General features: G+C 44.7%; 1 protein-coding gene across 5 annotated transcripts in view; it reads left to right on the top strand.

The window, feature by feature from the left end:
* The first annotated feature begins 817 nt into the window (after positions 1-817).
* The window catches only part of Hlcs (holocarboxylase synthetase), a 187,497-nt gene continuing 168,730 nt past the window's right edge, over positions 818-19,584 (top strand). For 2 of the 5 annotated variants that reach the window (XM_078044625.1, XM_078044628.1), the window contains exon 1: positions 12,238-12,495. The gene's annotated coding sequence lies outside the window, so the exon portion shown is untranslated. Of the gene's footprint in view, positions 934-12,004; positions 12,200-12,237; positions 12,496-12,548; positions 12,573-19,584 lie in introns of those variants that run through there. The other 3 variants (XM_078044627.1, XM_078044626.1, XM_078044624.1) reach the window with 3 other exon arrangements.

Below are 19,584 nucleotides of genomic sequence, written 5' to 3'. Positions count from 1 at the left end.
CCTTTCAATTATACCTGAGTTTATGCTATTAAGGTGATACTGCTGGGTTCCTGGATGGATTCAGGATGGAGGCTGGTGACCACAGAATAAGGACGTTTAGTTCAGTCGTAAATGGCCAATATTTAATAAAAAAAATGCCTAAGTAATAAAACCCCAATTAAAAAAAAAACAAACCCTTAAACAACAGGGTTGAGACCTTCCTAACTTGTGAACATACTGAATTACCAGGAAGATGAAACTTCCAGAGAGAATACGGAAATTCCAAGGGACTTCCCCCACATTTGCCCTAAGCATGTCTGCCATTTGGCTGTTCCCGAATTGTATCTTAATAATCTGGTAATTCCAATTACCGAACTCTCATGAGTTCTGAACCTGGGGTATAGGGACCCTGGGAATCCCCGGAATTCGGTGGGCAGGCAGAAATGCGAGTAGCCTGAGCATCCCCCTTTGCGGGGCAGTCTTTCCCGGCTGAGCCCTTAACCTGGGGGTCCCGCTAACCCTGGGGCTGGAGTCAGCCTTGAATTGCTGGACACCCAGTCGAAGTCGGAGGGTTGGGGAATCGATGGCTGGTGTTTGGTGTCACGGAGGAGACACTATCAGGGCGGAAGCCCAAGGAGCCGAGGGCCCCCTCTTTGCTGAGATGCGATACCAGGCTGCAGGAGGGAGGGATGCAAGGAGTGTGAGAAGGGGCAGCGAGGGAGAGAGGACGCTGAAATTCCAAGGGACTTCCCCCATATTTGCCCTAAGAGGTGGAGGCCGAGCTGTCCGTGTTCCCTAGAGCAAGGGCTTGCAGCAAGGGCTGGAGGTGGGTGGCGCAGCCCGGCGCTGAGCGGCCTTCCCGCTGGCTGACGCCGCTGGACGCTAGAGGGCGCAGCGCGGAGGGAGTCGCCCGCGACCACCAGCGGAGGAAACGGCACCACCTCGCGCGCAGAAGTAGGTGGGCGCGTCGCGAGACCGGGCGGGTGTGGGGCATCACCGCGGGGCTGGGCCCGAGCGGGGCTCGGGTGGCCCAGCAGGGCTGCCGCAGTAGGCGGACCGCGCCCTCAGTCAGTCAGGGACGCAGTACTGCAGCGAGGACGGCCGGGTGACCACGCCACCCGCCTGGAAGGGGCGGGGCTTCCGGTAGAACTGCAGCAGGAACCTCGAGGCGCGCGGCTGCGGGTCGCTGCTCGCGCTCCTCCCCACCGTCCCCCCTTTGCTGCGCCGGCTGGTCAGTGCGCACGCGCGGCGCGGCCGCAGGGCCTTCCTTCGAGGGCCCCGCCCTCTGTGATAACGTGGAAAAAACGAAACTGTAGCGAAAAGGAAAAAAAAAAAAGACAAACTGCGAAAAGATTTTTGCAACATTCATCACAGATAAAGTGTTAATATTCCCAGTATGTAAATGACAGAGATCCAAAATCCAATTTAAAAGTAGTCAAAAAGACATGAACGGACCATCTGTACAAAAATGCCATAAGATTGGGTGTTAAATGAAAAGATGAACAGTTCCTCTCCTGAGGAGAGAAATTGCACAGTACCCTGAAATATCACTTCTAATATATTCAATCTGCAAAAAGGCAGAAGTAGCAAGAGGCTGTGGGGAGGCAGCCTCTCTCATGCATTGCTGCTGGGAATGCAAGATGGCACAACTCGGGCAGCACGGGAATTTGGCAACGTCTGCCATCTAAGCATTCACCATTTGCCCCGTTTACCTTGAGAGTTTGCCCTGAAGGAACACCTACACCAGTGATCGTGTATATATGCACAAGGTTATTCATTGCAGCATCATTTGCAGTGATAAAATCTTGGGAACAATCTCGATGCTAAAACACAGGGAAATTGATTTATTAAACTCCAGTGCATCCACACAATGCAGTACTATGCGGTTGTGAAAGAGAGGGAGATTTCTTGAAAGGATATGGAGCGATTTCTAGATATACTGATAAGTTTTGAAAAGCTAAATACAAGAATACTATATTGTGTTATTTTAAAAAAATGCTTTTTTAGATGTAGATAGACATAATACCTTTATTTTATTTGTGTATTTTTTTATGTGGTCCAGTGCCTCACACATGCTAGGCAAGCGCTCTATCACTGAGCCATAACCCCGGCTCTATATTGTATTATTTTTGTGTAAAAAAGGGGGAATTAGTAAAATATTCAACTATCATTTTATTTTATTTTTTTAAAAAAGGAAAAGTAAACCAGGAAGAATTGATCAGATTATGGGTTGGTGGAAATGTGGTGGAAGTTTAGGAGGAAATGATGTTTCTCCAAAAATGCTTTTTTTGGGGGTAGTTTTGACTTTTAGAATATTTCAATACTTTAAAAATAAAGTTAAATCAACAAAGATGAGAGGGGAAACCCTTAAAATTGAACACAAACATAAATGAAATAATCTACATAGTAAATGAACCACAGAAAAGTAAATCCAAATAACTCTGAAGAGCTCTCTTTGGCTGTAAACCTTCTGTGTGTAAACAGACTAACACAAATACAAAGCAGTTTTGAATTTCACTTAGTTGGTAGTGACATGGTGTAGCAATTCTGAAAGTATTTTTTTTCCTGAGTTGTAGGTTTAAGCAAATCAGTAAATATATTGTTGGGAGCCAGGATTCTCACTGTGGGAAAAAGGTAAACTCATATGGAGTGAGGGAAGGCAAGGAAGAGTTTTGTGGATTGGAATGAGAGGCCTTTTGTTTTAAGAATCCATTTCTTAGATAGGTCCCTCAAAGAGCCTGGGAACAGGCCACATGAATAGCAATGAGCATTTCTCCTGCCCAGTCTTGGTTTCTAAATGCTACTGTCCATTAAAAGAAGCAGAGGTCCCTGGAGAGATGGCTCAGTCAGGGAGAGTGAAAGATGAGCCAGGAATAGCTTGTGCCAAAAAACAAGGAGATGCTCAAAGAATGATGGAGATAGATCAGAGGGACATAAGGGCTTCCAGTTGCCAAACCTGGAACGACTGGAACATCAAAATGATAAGTGACAATAGTGAATGATCACAATGAATTAAAAAAATCCACGAGTCCAGAGTGATACTAAGAAGCAAATAAACTTACAAACAAATAAATACAGGTAGTAGGGACAGCTATTTTTTTTTTTAAGAGAGAGTGAGAGAGGAGAGAGAGAGAGAATTTTTTTTTAATATTTATTTTTTTTTAGTTCTCGGCGGACACAACATCTTTGTTGGTATGTGGTGCTGAGGATCGAACCTGGGCCGCATGCATGCCAGGCGAGTGCGCTACCGCTTGAGCCACATCCCCAGCCCCAATACAGCTATTCTTTACAGTAGAATAAACAAGCAAATGCTAAAGGAACAGTAGTTAGAAAAGTTGTCATATTGCAAATATCATGGTAATCACGGATTCAGGTGGCAATAGATAACGGACACTAAGCCTGATGGATGAAAAATCTTACTGGGGAATAAAATATTACAATCTCAAAGTATCACTCCACAAATTATGTATTACTTACAAAGGCAAAAAAGGAAACTTTATAGTGAATAGATCTAGTAGGTACCACCTGGACCATGTCATCAAGGTCACCAGTAAGGGATGAACTGACATCATGCCAAGAATGCATCACCTGCCTTAGGTTATGAGAAGGCATCAGGCAAACTCATATTGAGGGACCAGCCATCAAATATTGGCTCTGACTTAATGTCAAGGTCATGGAAGACTAGATTAAAGGGAAATAAAGAGACATGACAACTAAATGGCATTTGTGTCCTTGAACTGGAAAAAATATTGCTAGGAAGGGTATATTAATCTGTTTTCTGCTGCTACAACAGAAAAACTATAGACTGGGAAATATATAAAGAAGAGTTTATAGCCAGGCGGGTGGTGCACTCCTGTAATCCCAGTGACTCCAGAAGCTAAGGCAGGAGGATAACAAGTTCAAGGCCAGCCCGGGCAAAAAACAAAAAATGAAAAGGGTTGGGGATGTAGCTCAGTGGTAAAGCATCCAGGATTCAATCCCTGATTAGAGAGAGAGAGAGAGAGAGAGAGAGAGAATTATATAGCTAATTTTTCTGGAGGCTGGGAAGTCCTGTCTGGTCTGGTCTGGTCAGGGCCTTTGTGATCTGTAAGAACATGTTAGGGGGCAACACCTGGTGAGAAGGAGGGAGAGTCTGCCTTAATCAAAGCAACCAAACCACTCCCAAGAGAATGGCCTTAATCCATTCATGAAGGTGGAGCCCTCTTGACCTAAACATTAGGTCCCACCTCCCATTAGGTTCCACCTCCAGGATTGGGAATTAAGGTTCCAACAAAAGGACTTTGGGAGACACATTCAAACCATATTGGATATTACTGGGGAAATATTTGTAGTTGGCAAAATGTGAATATGGGCTGTATGGTAGATGTTAGCATTGGATCAGTGTAAATTTTCTGACTTCAATCTTTGCAGTGTGGTTAAGTAAGAGAAATGTTCTTGTTCTTACTCTGGAGTACTTAGATGTGAAGGGCCATGATTTCTGCAGCTTAATCTCAAATGATTCTGGAAACAAACAACAACAACAAAAAATCTGTGTCATACCTTGTACCCCAGAGTGGATATGCTACAATTTTCTCTCTACGTTCTCTATTATTCAACATTTAAAAGTTTCCAATTAAAAAAAATCACTCTTATAAACAGCATTGCTATGAATAGCTTTACAAACATAATTTCTTTCTTTTTGTTATCATGTTTTTGGGTAAATCCCAGAATGACAAATAGCAAATCAAAGTGTGTTGAATGTTTTTATGATCTTTAGTTTTATGGTGTCTGGCTGATTTAAATTAAAGGTCCTAATCATGGGTGGTGAGAGCAGAGCTACAAATAGTATCGGATTTTGAAGGCAGCTGCTGGAGCTTTGTGTCGAGGGTTCTTGTGTTACTAGGAAGATACCATATGCATCAGACTTTTCAGATTAGCAACACCCCTGCTATTGTCCTTGGACCCAGGAGTCCTCAACAAGTCACCTGGACCTCATCTTAGAGTTTGGGTAATAGGGTGTTACTAATGAGCAGGCTTACGGCCAGCCTCCCAGAGATTTCCCTAAGAACCACAATGTGCAGTTTGTGTGTAAGGACCTTATAATTCTCTCGGGCTGTTGAGAAGAGTGAAAATCAGCATAAGTCTACAATCTAGAAGAAAAGGGATTTGCCTTAAAATATACTGAGTTGAAAAGAAATACAAATCACTAGTTATGGTGTTGTAGGGACAAACGAGGCAGGGCACCAAAGATAGCAGGAAACAGTTTTATTTGGCTGCAGCCAGGTTCAGAGGGCACAGCTTTTGCTGTAATCAATCAGTCCCCTGAACCCTGAGTTCAGGGAGTTTCAGAATTTTATGCCCAGCATGTAAGGGGAGGGCTCAGAAGTTCACAGTCTGCAGAAGTTCACATAAAAGCAGCTTTTTCTCTCACTGTTCTGGGCAAGTTAACTCTTCAAGGACAACACCTGAAAAGGGGAGAGCTTCTTCTCCCCTCTCTTTCCTCCCCCTGCCAGCTGTTACCATGGAGCCCAGATGTAACTTATCTTAGAAATGTAGACATCTCTGTGAAGCCCAGCTCAAGGCCAGAGGCCTTGTTTGCACATTTCTTCAAAGTACTATACTGGATACCTTTGTGAAAACTAGTAAGGGGGTGTCCAGCACCTGGAGTGCTGGTATCTTCCCGGCCAGTGGCCAAGTAAACAGGGCAACATGAAAATAAGAAGTTTATCTATATTGGACTCTTTCTCAGAGACTCTTTTGCTGACAGTCCTAAAATCAGCCATGGTGAAGAGGGCTTTTCTGTAGAGAAAGGGGGTGCCACTTCAATGGGAGTGAAAATTGGTGTAGCTACTTTGGGAAAACAGTTTAGCATTATCTTTTTTTTTTTTTAAGAGAGAGTGAGAGAGAGAGAGAGAGAGAGAGAGAGAGAGAGAGAGAGAGAGAATTTTTTTTTTAATATTTATTTTTTAGTTCTTGGCGGACACAACATCTTTGTTGGTATGTGGTGCTGAGGATCGAACCCGGGCCGCACGCATGCCAGGCGAGCACGCTACCGCTTGAGCCACATCCCCAGCCCTAGCATTATCTTTTAATACTAAACATTAGCTTGGCCAGCATTTGACAGTCTTTCCTCTTGTAGGTATGCAACTAGAGAAATGCTTGCTTTTGGCTCCAGGGGACAATTAAATGGATGTCCAGAGCAGCACTGTTTGTCAAAGCAACTGGGAATGACAAGTATGAAGTCGACATAAAATATGATATAGCAGTGAAAGTGAATCAACTGCAGCCATGCACAACCGTGTGTGCGAATCCTAGAAACATCAAGGGGAAAGAATGCAAGGCTTGGAAGTTACTTATTTGGATAATATTATTTTCATAAGGCAAAAATCCCCGCATCCTTGACAACATTTACTGGATACATTCATTTGCATTTAAGAGTTATTTTTTTAAAAAATAATTTTATTTTTATTTATTTTTTTTTAATTTTTATTGTTGGTTGTTCAAAACATTACATAGTTCTTGATATATAATATTTCACACTTTGATTCAAGTGGGTTATGAACTCCCATTTTTACCCCGTATACAGATTGCAGAATCACATTGGTTACACATCCACGTTTTTACATACTGCCATACTAGTGTCTGTTGTATTCTGCTGCCTTTCATATCCTCTACTATCCCCCCTCCCCTCCCCTCCCCTCCCCTCTTCTCTCTCTACCCCATCTACTGTAATTCATTTCTCCCCCTTGTTTTTTTTTTCCCTTTCCCCTCACTTCCTCTTGTGTATAATTTTGTATAACCCTGAGGGTCTCCTTCCATTTCCATGCAATTTCCCTTCTCTCTCCCTTTCCCTCCCACCTCTCATCCCTGTTTAATATTAATCTTCTCATGCTCTTCCTCCCTACTCTGTTCTTAGTTACTCTCCTTATATCAAAGAAGACATTTGACATTTGTTTTTTAGGGATTGGCTAGCTTCACTTAGCATAATCTGCTCTAATGCCATCCATTTCCCTGCAAATTCTATGATTTTGTCATTTTTTAATGTGAAAGACCCCAGCCTCAAAGCCTTAAGCTTAATGTTAAGAAATATAACCTTTTGCCCTGCAGTCACAAGATGCTTCCTCCTAACAGCAACCCATGCCCCACACCCCCCATGTTGTAACCCATATGTTAACACCCTCATGTCAAAACTCCCCCAGCAGCACGTAGCCCCCTCAAGTCTTGCACAAAGCAACCGCAAGATGTCCCAGATAGTTAAGAAACCACGAGATGTTCCAGAGGAGCAAAACTTGAGCAAACGAGGACAAAAACAGGAACAGGTGGGTGGGTCTCCAAAACCACTCTGCCCCCCCCCCCCCCCCCCGTGACCACTATTCAGGGAGCTCGAGAGGGGGCCAATAAAATAGCTGTTACTGTGCTAAGCTGGAATCTTGTCCCTTGCACCCTATAAAAACCCTGTAACCCCGAGCCCAGGTGCGCAAGCTGCCAAAGCTACGGCCGAGGTTCTGCTTCGCACCCATAGGCGCCTGTGTGAGAATAAACTCCTCCTGCTGATTGCATCCAGTGACTCGCGTGTTCAATTCTGGGTTGGGGTCTCGGGGGTCTTTCAAATGCAGAGTAATACTCCATTGTGTATAAATGCCACATTTTTTTTTAATCCATTCGTCTATTGAAGGGCATCTAGGTTGGTTCCATAGTCTTGCTATTGTGAATTGTGCTGCTATGAACATCAATGTAGCAGTGTCCCTGTAGTATGCTCTTTTTAGGTCTTTAGGGAATAGACCAAGAAGGGGAATAGCTGGGTCAAATGGTGGTTCCATTCCCAGCTTTCCCAGGAATCTCCATACTGCTTTCCAAATTGGCTGCACCAATTTGCAGTCCCACCAGCAATGTACAAGTGTACCCTTTTCCCCACATCCTCGCCAGCACTTGTTGTTGTTTGACTTCATAATGGCTACAAATCTTACTGGAGTGAGATGGTATCTTAGGGTGGTTTTGATTTGCATTTCTCTGACTGCTAGAGATGGTGAGAATTTTTTCATGTACTTGATGACTGATTTTATGACCTCCTCTGAGAAGTGTCTGTTCAGGTCCTTGGCCCATTTGTTGATTGGGTTATTTGTTTTCTTATTTGCTGAGGGCCATTGCCAAGTAGGAATGATGCATCGAAATTTCCTTGCCAGCGTACCCCTTGTTGCTTAGAGGAAGGACTCGTGGAAATGGACTTGCCTTGGACATTCGCTGTGACATTGCATGTATGTTTGAGAAAGGTGACCCTGCTCAAGGACCAGGGTGGATCCAGGTTTAGGGTGTATCCTTCAGGTTTTAGGAAGTATCCCACTCCTTGGGTTTAGGGCGTTCCCAGTTTAAAACAATCTGGGTTTAGGGCGGTTCCAGGTTTAAGGTTATTCCTGCTGGGAATAGGGCGTATCCTGCTGCCTGAGTTCCCATTGAGTTCTCCTGGAATTCAGAAAGTTTTTGGGATAAAAAGGCTGGTGACCTACGTGAATTCGCAGGCAGAACTTGGATTTCCCCAGAACGTGTGTAGAGGCCGGTGTGAGTTCGGGAATAAAGAATTGCTGTTTGAATCTACAAAGCTGTGAGTGGCTTGTGATTCTGTGCCCAGCCAAGACTTCGGCACTTATTGTTTAATTTTTTGAGTTCTTTGTATACTCTGGATATTAGGGCTCTATCTGAAGAGTGAGGAGTAAAAAAATATTTTTAGTTGTAGTCAGACACAATGCCTTAATTTTATTTATTTATTTATTTATGTGGTGCTGAGGATTGAACCAGTACCTCTTCTGTGCTAGGTAGGCACTCTACCACTGAGCTACAACCCCAGCCTCTTAAGAGTTATTTTTTTTAAGTGTTTATTTTTTTAGTTGTAGATGGACACAATATATTTATTTTTATGTGGTGCAGAGGATCGAACTCAGGGCCTCGAACATGCTAGGTGAGCGCTCTACCATTGAGCCATAATCCCAACCCTATTTTTTTTAAATATATTTTTTTAGTTGTAGGTGGACACAATACGTTTATTTTATTTGCTTATTTTTTTGTGGTTTTTTTTGTGGCTGAGGATCCAACTCAGTGCCTCATAGGTGCTAGGCAAGCGCTCTGCCACTGAGCTACAACCCCAGCCCAAGCATTATTTTTTTAAAGCAAGAGGATGATAAATGTAAAATCCCAGTCAGAGGACTGTGATAAAAAAGAAGTAGAGAGCCACTGGTAATATTCTTCTTAAATTGGGGTAGGTATATGGTATTCATTTTGTTTTCAGACTTTGTACCCTATCATCTAGGTTAGTGAAGTTCTATAGGATGTATTATAGGGTACAAAGTCTGAAAACAAAATGATACATATACCTACCCCAATTTAAGAAGAATATTACCAGTGGCTCCTCTACTTCTTTTTTATCAAGTCTTATGATTTTACATTATTCATCTCTTGCTTTAAAAAAATAATGCTTGGCTGGGGTTGTAGCTCAGTGGCAAGCCTTGCCTATCGAATATGAGGCACTCAGTTCAATTGTCAGTACTGCATATAAATAAAATAAAGGTCCATCAACAACTAAAAAAATTTTTTTAAAAAGAGGCCTTCAAGATGGTCATCTAGTCTGAAATGTAACCACTTAAAATTATAAATACTAGTGAATATTTATAGTTCAAGAAATGGGAGAGGACTTTTTAAAATTTTGTTCTTTTTAGATATACATGACAGTAGGATGTATTTTGACATATTATACAGACATAGAGTACATCTTATTCTGATTAGAATCCCAGGCTTGTGGTTGTACATAATGTGGAATTTCACTTGGTGGTGTAGTAATATATGAACATAGGAAAGTTACGTCTGATTCATTCTACTGTCTTTCCTATTTCCATTCCCATCTTCCTTTCATTCCCTTTGGCTAATCCACTGAACTGCTATTCTTCCCTCTCCCCCTTACTCTGTGTTAGCAACTGCATATCAGAGAGAACATTTGGCCTTTGGTTTGTTGGGACTGGCTTATTTCACTTAGCATGTTAGTCTCCTGCTCCATCCATTTATTGGCAAAAGTCATTCCTTGTACGGCTAAGTAATATTCCATTGTGTATATAAACTATATTTTCTTTATCCATTGTCTGTTGAAGGGCACCAGGTGGCTCCATAGTTTAGCTTTTGTGAATTGAGCTGCTATAAACATTGTTGTGGCTGCATCACTGTAGTATGATGATTTTTAGTCTTTTGGGGATAACTGGGTCAAACGGTGGTTCCATTCCAAGTTTTCTGAGGAATCTACATACTGCTTTCCATAGTGGTTGCACCAATTTGCAGTCCCACAGGCAATGTATGCGTGTACCTTTCCCCCCACATCCTCGCCAACATCTATTGTTAACTTTTACTCTTGATAATTGCCATTCTGACTGGAGTGAATATCAGTGTTGTTTTAATTTGCATTTCTCTAATTGCTAGAGGATGTTGAACATTTTTTCGTATATTTGTTGACTGATTATATTTCTTTTTCTGTAAAGAGCCTGTTCAGTTCCTTTGTCATTTATCGATTGGTTATTTTTTCTTTTTTGGTGTTAAGTTTTTTGAGTTCTTTATATATCCTGGAGATTAGTGCTCTATCTGATGTGCTGGAGGCAAAGATTTTATCCCATTCTTTAGGCTCTCTCCTCACGCTCTTGATTGTTTCCTTTGCTGTGAAGAAGCTTTTTAATTTGATACCATGGGAGAGGACTTTTTAAAAGAAATCAATGGGAAAATTCATGAAAGAAAAAATTGAGAGGTTTGACTTAATTAAAATTTAAAGTGGTATATCTAACCATCGTGACTAAAATAAAAAAAGCTAATGATAAACCACGATAAAAGTATGCCACATATATGGCAATATAAAGATATCTTTAATATAGAAAGAACCTGTGCAAATCAAAATGAAAAATGCTAATATCAAAATCCATATTAATTCATAGAAGAAATGCACATAACCAGAAAAACAATTTTTAAAAAACCCAGTTATTCCAGTAATTCAAAAAGAAGAAAACCTGATCTTTTAAAGAGAGATCCCAGGGGCTGGGGATCTAGTTCACAGGTAGACCACTTGCCTAATATGCACAAAGCTCTGAGTTCAAACTTTCCAATGGCAGGGGTTGGGCAGGGGGAGAGCTAGAGAAAGAAAAAGTGGGTGTGTTCCATTTTTCATTAACCAAAGTAGAAAAGACTATAAAACATGTGCTAAAATAAACCCTCAGTCTTCTATTAGGAGGTGAAATTATATATGCATTCAAGTAAGAGATTTGACCATGTGGTTATATGGTCTTAGCAAGTTTCATACTCTTTAACCCAGTAATCTCATTCATAGGAACATGGGGATATATCCTAAACAGTGACCAGAAAGGTAGCCAAAAGGTTTTGTACAGGTCTTTCACTTCAGGATGAGAGCAAGCACTTGAGGCCTGGGCATGGTCCAGCACCTGAGGAATGGACCATCCATGGGACACTCAAACATGGGATGTTTTGTAACCATCAAAATCATGTAACTGAGGACACTGATTCTGATCACCCCGAGTTTCTTTCAGCTTTCCTGTTCACCAGGGACCACAGTGGTGACAGAATGTCTCATGGAGATTTTCGTGAGGACATGGGGTCACGTATAGACCATCCATAAACGCTTTCCTGAAGGTCAGACATGATTCCTTTCCCAACTTCTTTCTTTCTTCCTCCTCTGGGGGAGTTTTCTAAGCCACATCAGGAGTCACTCTGTGTCCCACCACAGAAGAATTCTTAGAATTCTCACTAGAATTCCTGGAACCGAAGGGGACACTCAAGTCCTCAAGTGAAATCTGTGTGCTGAAAGTGAAGGGTTGAGTTCTGGGGTGGGAATCAAGACCCCATCCTTAGGGGCAGAAGGAGATGTGACAGAGTCAGAGTCGTGCTTCCGCCTAAGGAAGGCAGAAAGAATCCCGGCCCCCTCTGGGCACCTTCACAGACATGCTCTCCGGAGAGCCCGCTGGCCGTCTGTGCCCTCACTTGCTCCTTCATTCAAAGCCTCCTGCCAAACGCTTTGTGTGCGGGGAAGCAGACCCAGCTCCTGCCGGGAAGGGTGCCAGTGCCCGGGGACCGCGGAGCCACTGGTGCAAACACGGAATTTAAAGTGGGGAGGCGGGGCAGGGGACGTGGACGCGGCCCCGCTGGCCCAGGCCAGGCCTGCCTGGGGAGGAGGTATTTTGACTTTTAAGGCCAGCCTGAAGGACAGGTAATTGAGGGTAGCGGGCGGCGCGCGCCGGAGGAGCCAGAAGTCGTGTCCCTCGTGGCCCTGGTGGCCACCGCACTGCCCAGCCGGGCTGGGGCGTGGTCAGGGTTTAGGGCTGCGCCGAGGGGGATCCCGATCCGGCCCTTTCCCACGGTCCGTGCCGCCTCCGCGCCTCCGCTGCCACCTGCGCTGTCCTGGCGCTCGCCCCCTTCGCGTGCGTTTCGGCACCGCTGCGCTGTGGACCAGAGCCGGCCGCCGACCCCACGAGGAACAGCGGCCCCCGGGGCTGGGCCCTGCAGGTGCGTGCAGCGCCGGCCATTCCCAGGAGCCCGTGGTGGCAGGCGCCGGGGCGGGGGGCGCCCACGGGGACACGCAGGTTAGTGGGCTCTGCAGGAACCCGCCGGCTCGCCAGGCTCGGTGTCCTGCCTTTGATCTTGCTGTGTCTCGCCCTAGGGACAGTTATTTATAGACAGGGATAGTTTCTTGGCCACAGGGCTCTTGTGACTTTGCTGGTTTCCATTAGAGATGCTGTTGGGGGCTGATATCGTGAGGAAAGGGCTGCCCAACGCAAGTTCCAATTCAGCTGCATCATCCTCTGTTGGCTTCGGGAGCGGGCTGCTTTTTGTAAGGGCCCTTTCCCAAGGTCTGTCCAGGCTCACAGGCCTCCTCCGCTGCCACCTGCCATTTTATAAACAGGTGACAGCCCCGTGGGGATTGCTTTTTCCTACTGATATTTTATTATAAGCCACTTCCAATGAGTTTGGGCTAAAAAGTGGAGTTTGCACACACTCTTTAAAGCATCTCAAGTTGACATGGAAAGCAAGGGACATCAAGGGAGGGGCATGCAGATTCCCTGAACCTATAGAGGAGACTCCATACTGGGTGCCTCTGTAGAAAGATAAATTCAGTGAATTTATGTTCTGATGGCAGGGGAATGTGGAGGGATTATCGGTGCTCCTGTCCTCCCGTCAGTCTTTCCACCAAACGTGTCCTTCCAGTCCCATGACATGTCCAGTATGAAAGGTTTATAATAGGAACCATTTCCCCCTTTTTAAGCAGTGATTGGCTCTCCCTAAGTATGGAAGTCTCAAAGAAAATGTTCAGGCTGGCTGAGGAAAAAAAGAAAATTCAGTGATTATGTGACTCATCCATTCTTTCTCACCACTCTCTCAGCCACAGGTGAGGGTGCATCTGCACTAGGTGTCTCACAGTATCTATTAATCTTCATCTGTGCTTTGCCTGGTCACACACACACTCCCAGGGGCCTTGAGGGCTTTATTTTAGGCCTTGACCCTCAGTCCTTACACTTTCCCCCTTATCCCCTCCCCAGCAAGTCTTTGAGGTCAGAATGCTCCATCAAGACCCCACACAGTGGTTATCAAGCTGCAGTTTGTATCAGAAACCTCTGCCCTTCCTCCTACAGTCTGAGGCCCTACTCTTAAGTTCATGTGATCACAAAAGCAGCATGTCAGTACTTGAAGCCAGCTTCAGTTCACCTCTCACTGATTTGGAAGATAAAATGATGCAACCTGCAGAAGTTCAAATGGAAGGCACTGTGATTGACCTCAGGAGGACAATTTTTAGGCAGGCAGGCTTTTCCATGCCTGAGACAGGTATGCAACTTCTGGGAATGAGACCTCTACCTGCTTTGTGTAGACTATCAGAGCCTGAGTTTCCTGTTCTGTTCAAAAGAGGTACAGTACTAATATGTTTACAAAAAACATTTATGAGGACGAACTGAAGACAGCTTGCCCTCCTGTTCCCTTCCAGTGACTGACTGACTGAGTTGTTATACTCAGCCCTGTGAACCTGTCTCATTAGCAGTCCCAATTCCCGTATTAGAGGGACACATGCCAAAGTCTCAGGGCTACCAAATGTGTTCATGTATATGTTGGAAGCAACCTCTAAATTCAGGATGCCTAACCATGGCCTCTATTGCTTCACTGTACAAATTGCAGCTCACACAGGCTGAGTCTCGGGCTGCCTGGAAGGCTAATGCTTTCTTTCATATTGCTTATAAATGTTTTGGTCAATTTCCACATTCATTCATTTGTCCTCCTAAATCTGCTCCTCCCAAACCCTTTAAAGTGAAATTTGTTCAAGAAATGGGACAGGGTCCTTAGGAAGACAACGATGCACTGGGAGCAGGGTCACAATCTGCCGTTCAAGCTCTCATCTATTGAGGTGGCTTAGACTTTGGAAGGTGCTGAGGACTTGGGAGAGGGTCAGAGGCAGCACTGTGGGCCATCTGGATGCATATGGTATTAATCACCCACCTGGAGGTCCTGTCTGATGGCTGGCAGGTAGTGACAACCCTCTCCTGCCAGGGGCTGATTTTTACTTGTCTGGGATGTAGAGGACCCTCCTCTCTGCTGAATGCAGATAAGTTGCTTTCAATGGAGAAAACTTTCTGAGCACTTTGCTCTCTGGTGGCCAACTGAGTAAAAGAGAGACCTGTTCTACCTCAATGAACCATTGGCGGTATGAGCCAGTTTATTCCAACAGCCTGTACGGAGCACCTACTTTGTGTAGGCACAGTGCTCAATATCAGAATGCGAAGGCACTAAGAGGCCACCTCAAATCACACTTTTGGAAATTGAATCACGCTGCAAGTGTATTAGAAAACCCAGGATATTCCTTGGAACTTGGCAATCCACTTGTGGCCCTCCTTTTTTTCTTTTTTTCCCCATAGTTGAGAAACTGGGACCCAGAAGGATGAAACGTTTCGTTCAGGACCACATGACCATTTAGGAACAAAGAGAAAAAAAAGGAGTGCTAATGAAATTAAGTGGAAGGTCATTCTCTTATTTTTTATACTTTTTTATTTTAAAATAACTTTAGGCTTAAAATAGTGTTGCAAAAATAGTACAGAGAGTTCCTTATACCCTTCGCTCAGATTCCTCCAATGTTAACATCTTATGCAACCATAGATTTATTAAGAAGAACACATATTGGGGCAATACTTAACTAAACTGCTGACTTAAGATTTCACCAGTTTCCCTGCTAATAGTCTTTTTTTTTTTTCTGGTCCAGGACACCACATCACATTTAGAGCCTTTACTTTTTAACTTTGAATTTTGCTCTACTTGAAGTTCCTTTAAAACGGTGATGCGTCACCGACATTCAGCTACTGCACAGAAAGTGCATCCCACATCTTTTCTGACTTGCAGGGTGCAGGGCATTTTAGGGTATTATTTTCCCTGGCATTTTATACATCCCACCTGCAGCTTTTTGGTGTGTGCAAGTTAGGCACCGTCACAGTCACCCATCTGATCTGGATTCAAATGACTATCCTCAGGGCTGGCAGGGTGCACCTGAACTTTTTGCCACTCTTGGATCTTGAGTCCTATTTCTTTTCTTTTTGGTACCAGGGATTGAGCCTAGGGGCATTCAATCACTGAGCCACATCCCTTGTCCTTTTTTATTTTTTTAAATTTTATTAGAGACAAGGCCTCACTAAGCTGCTGAGGGCCTCACTAAATTGCTGAGGCTGGCTTTGAACTTGTGATCCTCCTACCCTAGCCTCCCTAGCTGCTGGGATTACAGGCATGTGCCACTATGATAGCCCTGCTTTGAGTCCTGTTTCTATTTATTATTATTGTGTATACTCATTCTCTGCTCTCAGTTGTTTTGTTTATTCAGTGAAGGACTTTGGAGCCAGAAAAACCCAAATTCAAACCTCAGCCTCCCTACCAAGTTATGGGACCTTGAGCAGGTTACTCAACTGCTTTTAAAATTCAGTGTCCTCCTCTACAAGATGGGGTTCAATAATAGCTTCCTTGCATGGCATATTAGTCTGTTTTATGTTCTTAAAACAAAATAACCAGAGGTTGAATAATTAGTATAAAGAAAAGAGGTTTATTAAGCTCACATTTTTGGAGGCTAAAAGTCCAAGATTGGGCAACTTGTTTGGCCCCAGATGAGGGCAACTGTGGCTGTATCACATGGCAGGAGGGAAAAGCAGGAGAAGCAGAAAGGAAAGCAGCTGTGTGCAGAAGGGGGCAGGCACATGTATTAACCTAATTTCATAAGAACTCACTCTTAGGAGAACTGACCTGGGCTCTGTGAGAGCTACATTAATGCCCTTTGAGCAGCACAATGACCCAACCACCTTCCCCTAAGCCCTACCTCTTAAAGGTGCCACCACCGCATATTACCACCACATTAGGACCAAGCCTCTCTGGGGGCAAAGCACATCCGATTCATAGCACAAGGTCACAGAGGGCGGATGTCCACAGTGATTAGCACAGGGCCTCGTGAGAGGAATGGGAGCCAGTGGATGAAGGGGAGGCCGGGCTATTTGGGTACAGTGGAATGTCCTGAATGCCAGGCAAGAGCCCCTAAAGGTCCCCGTTGGAGGGACAGGCACTGCAGTATATATAAAAAAAGAGGATCCTTTGAGAAAGGGACCAGTGGGATCAGAGCTGCACTTTCCAAAGTCAAACTAGAGTGTGCTGAAGAGCAGTGCGGATCAGTCAGGAGGCCACCGTGCTGGTTCCCATGGGAACAGGCACTGGAGAGGGGTCCCCTCAGCTGCTGCAGAAGATGTGGGGCAAGGGAAGGTCCTGGCTCCAGAACAACTAAGTTCTGGGTCCCTGTGATGGTCCCCTGGTCATGAACAGAGATGACAGTACAGAATAAAGAGGTCATCTGTGGGAGAAAAAGGCTCTTGGTTTGTTCCTGCTGCCGTGGAGATGCCACTCTCAGTCTGTCTCTTCCTTGAACTGGAACATGAGTGACTCTGCCCATGTGTAAGGCAGCTCTCCGTCACTGTGACAGGGAGGGAAGGTGTATTTGGGCTCATGGTTTCAAAGGCTTCAGTCCATGGTCAGCTGGCTTTGTTGTCTCTGGGCCTGTGTGAGGTCGAACCCCACGGGGAAGGGTGTGGTGAAGCCGCTGTCTCACGGAGGTCAGGAAGCAGAGAGAGACACAAGCATGACCTTCATGGCACACCCCCAAGGCCCTGTGTTCCCCAACTCAGTCGACCTCCTGCAGATTCACCACCTGGCCGTGGCCCATCTCTGAACACTCCTTCACTGAGGACCAAGCTTTCAATACGTGAGCTTTCGGGGAACATTTCAGATCCAAGCCACAACACTCCAACCTCTGGCCCTATCCACGTTCTCTTTCTTGGGGATCCTCTGAGTTTCAGCAGCACCCCTGGGCCCTCAGTGTGCTCTGGCCCCTCCCAGGCCCTTCCACATTCATCACCACGCACATCTCCATGTGGATACCCAGCTAAGGCCCAGCTCCTGTGGGCTGTCTGCTGTCCCCTGGGCTGCACACTGCCCCATGCCTGCTGTTTCAGCACCGTCATCATCCTGAGGCCAGTCCTCTGTACGAAACCCCTTTGTTTAAATATCTGAGTTTCTGTTGACTGGTGGAAACACCATGGCCAGGAAAGCCAGGGCTCAGAAAGGGGAGGGAAGTAAATGGAAAAGGTTGGTCTTTAAGCCCTGGGGGCGGAAGCCCGATGCTGGGGTTTAAGGAGGGGAGCTCTGCCAACCGCACGACCCAGTTCTCATGGGGTTTAGTTTGTAGTGGCCGTGAGACTGAGCACTCTCTGTTTTCAGCCATCTGGGCTTACTGTTTTTGAAGCGCTTATTCATCCTAGACTCCTCCCCCTTTTTGTTTTTTTGACGTTGTCTCATGTATTCTAGATGTTTGTCCTTTCTTGGTTACTTGTGTTACAAATACCTGTTCTCATTGCAGAGCTTGCCTTCCTTTCTTTCTTTGTTTTTAAATGTATCTTTCAGTAAGTGGAGTTCTTAGTTTAAAATTTTTTTTTGTTTTAGTTGTAGTTGGACACAATACCATTATTTTATTTTTATGTGGTGCTGAGAATTGAAGTCAGCACCCCGCACGTGCTAGGCGAGCGCTCCACTGCTGAGCCCCAGCCCCAGCGAGGTCCTTAAATTTAACGTAGCATCCTTTTCCTTTATAATTAATGTTCTTGGCATCTTGATTGACTTATCTTCTCTATTTTGAGGTCAGAAAGATATTCTGTATTCTGAAAACTTTATAGATTTGCTTTCCATATAGAGATTTCTTTAAATTATAAGATTTTTTAAAAAAGTAAGAGGCATGAATTCAACTAAAGTTAAGGAGCAAAGCAGACTGGAGATGTGGCTCAGTGGTAGAGTGTTTGCCCAACACGCACGAGTCCCAGGTTTGATCCCAGCATTGAAAAAAATAATAAGCAAAATAAAAAAGCAAACCAAAACCAATTCCTGTACTCTCTTTACTCTCTTCCCCATCTGTTTCTTTTTCTTAAACTTTTCTTTCTTCTAAAGTGCTTTTAAAAGATAGTGCTTTTAACTATCTTTTAAGATTTATTTCTAAAAACATTTTTTTGGGGGTTCCCAACATGAAAATACTTTGGCCAGGCATACAGCTCTAGGCTGCTATTCCCCTGGGTCTTTAAAAAATGTTTTGCTGTCTTCTGACAGCTGACTTTGGAAACGGTCTGTTTTCTTCCTCAGGTTGCTTTGGAGACCACCCCTTTCCTGGATTGCCTTCAGTTCCTCTTTACTGTGTCTGGATCTTTTTAGCAGGGCAGGGGTTACTGGGGCTCAAAGGCAGGGGCACTTGGCCACTGAGCCACATCCCCAGCCCGATTTTGTATTTTATTTAGAGATAGGGTCTTCCTGAGTTGCTTAGCACCTCACTTTTGCTGAGGCTGGCTTTGGACTTGTGGTCCTCCTGCCTCAGCCTCCCGAGCCCCTGGGATTACAGGCGTGTACCCCTGCACCCAGCCTGTGTTTGGGTTTTGACTTGTACTTATTTTCATTTTGTTACTGGAGATTGAGCCCAGGGGAACTCTACGTTTTTATTTTTTAATAAATTTTTTAGTTCTTGATAGACACAATGCCTTTATTTATTTTTATATGGTGCTGAGGATTGAATCCAGTGCCTCACACATGCTAGGCAAGCGCCCTACCCCTGAGCCGCAACCCCAGCCCCCATTTTTTAAAATTTTTGAGACAGGGTCTCTTCCAGTTGCCCAGGTTGGCCTTGAATTTGTGAGGCTCCTGCCTCAGTCTCCTGAGTTGCTGGGAGTCACCATGCCACTTGTACTTATTATTTTGGTATCTGGGGTTACTGTGAAAATAAATCACACGTCTGACTTGAAAGTGAGAACGGCACAGTAGGAGGGAGGTAGGTCTTGTAAACATCCCCTTGTTCTTGGTCCCTGCCTGCAGCGTGACAAAGCCCACCCTCTCCCACAGGAGCCTGGTGACCAGCAGGGAAGCAGAAGCCTTGTGGGGTGGGTAAACAGGGAACAGAAGTCCCCGGAGGGGAGGGGAAGGTGGCCCCATGGTTATGAGACTTCAAAAGGCTATTTGAAAGGGGTCACGGTGTTTGCTAGGAAAACATTAGGCTCTTTA

This window comes from Ictidomys tridecemlineatus, chromosome 3, assembly GCF_052094955.1.
Source record: "Ictidomys tridecemlineatus isolate mIctTri1 chromosome 3, mIctTri1.hap1, whole genome shotgun sequence".
Lineage (NCBI taxonomy): Eukaryota > Metazoa > Chordata > Mammalia > Rodentia > Sciuridae > Ictidomys > Ictidomys tridecemlineatus.
The sequence above is the reverse complement of the archived record's forward strand: the minus strand, read 5'-3'. Positions and strand labels throughout refer to the sequence as shown.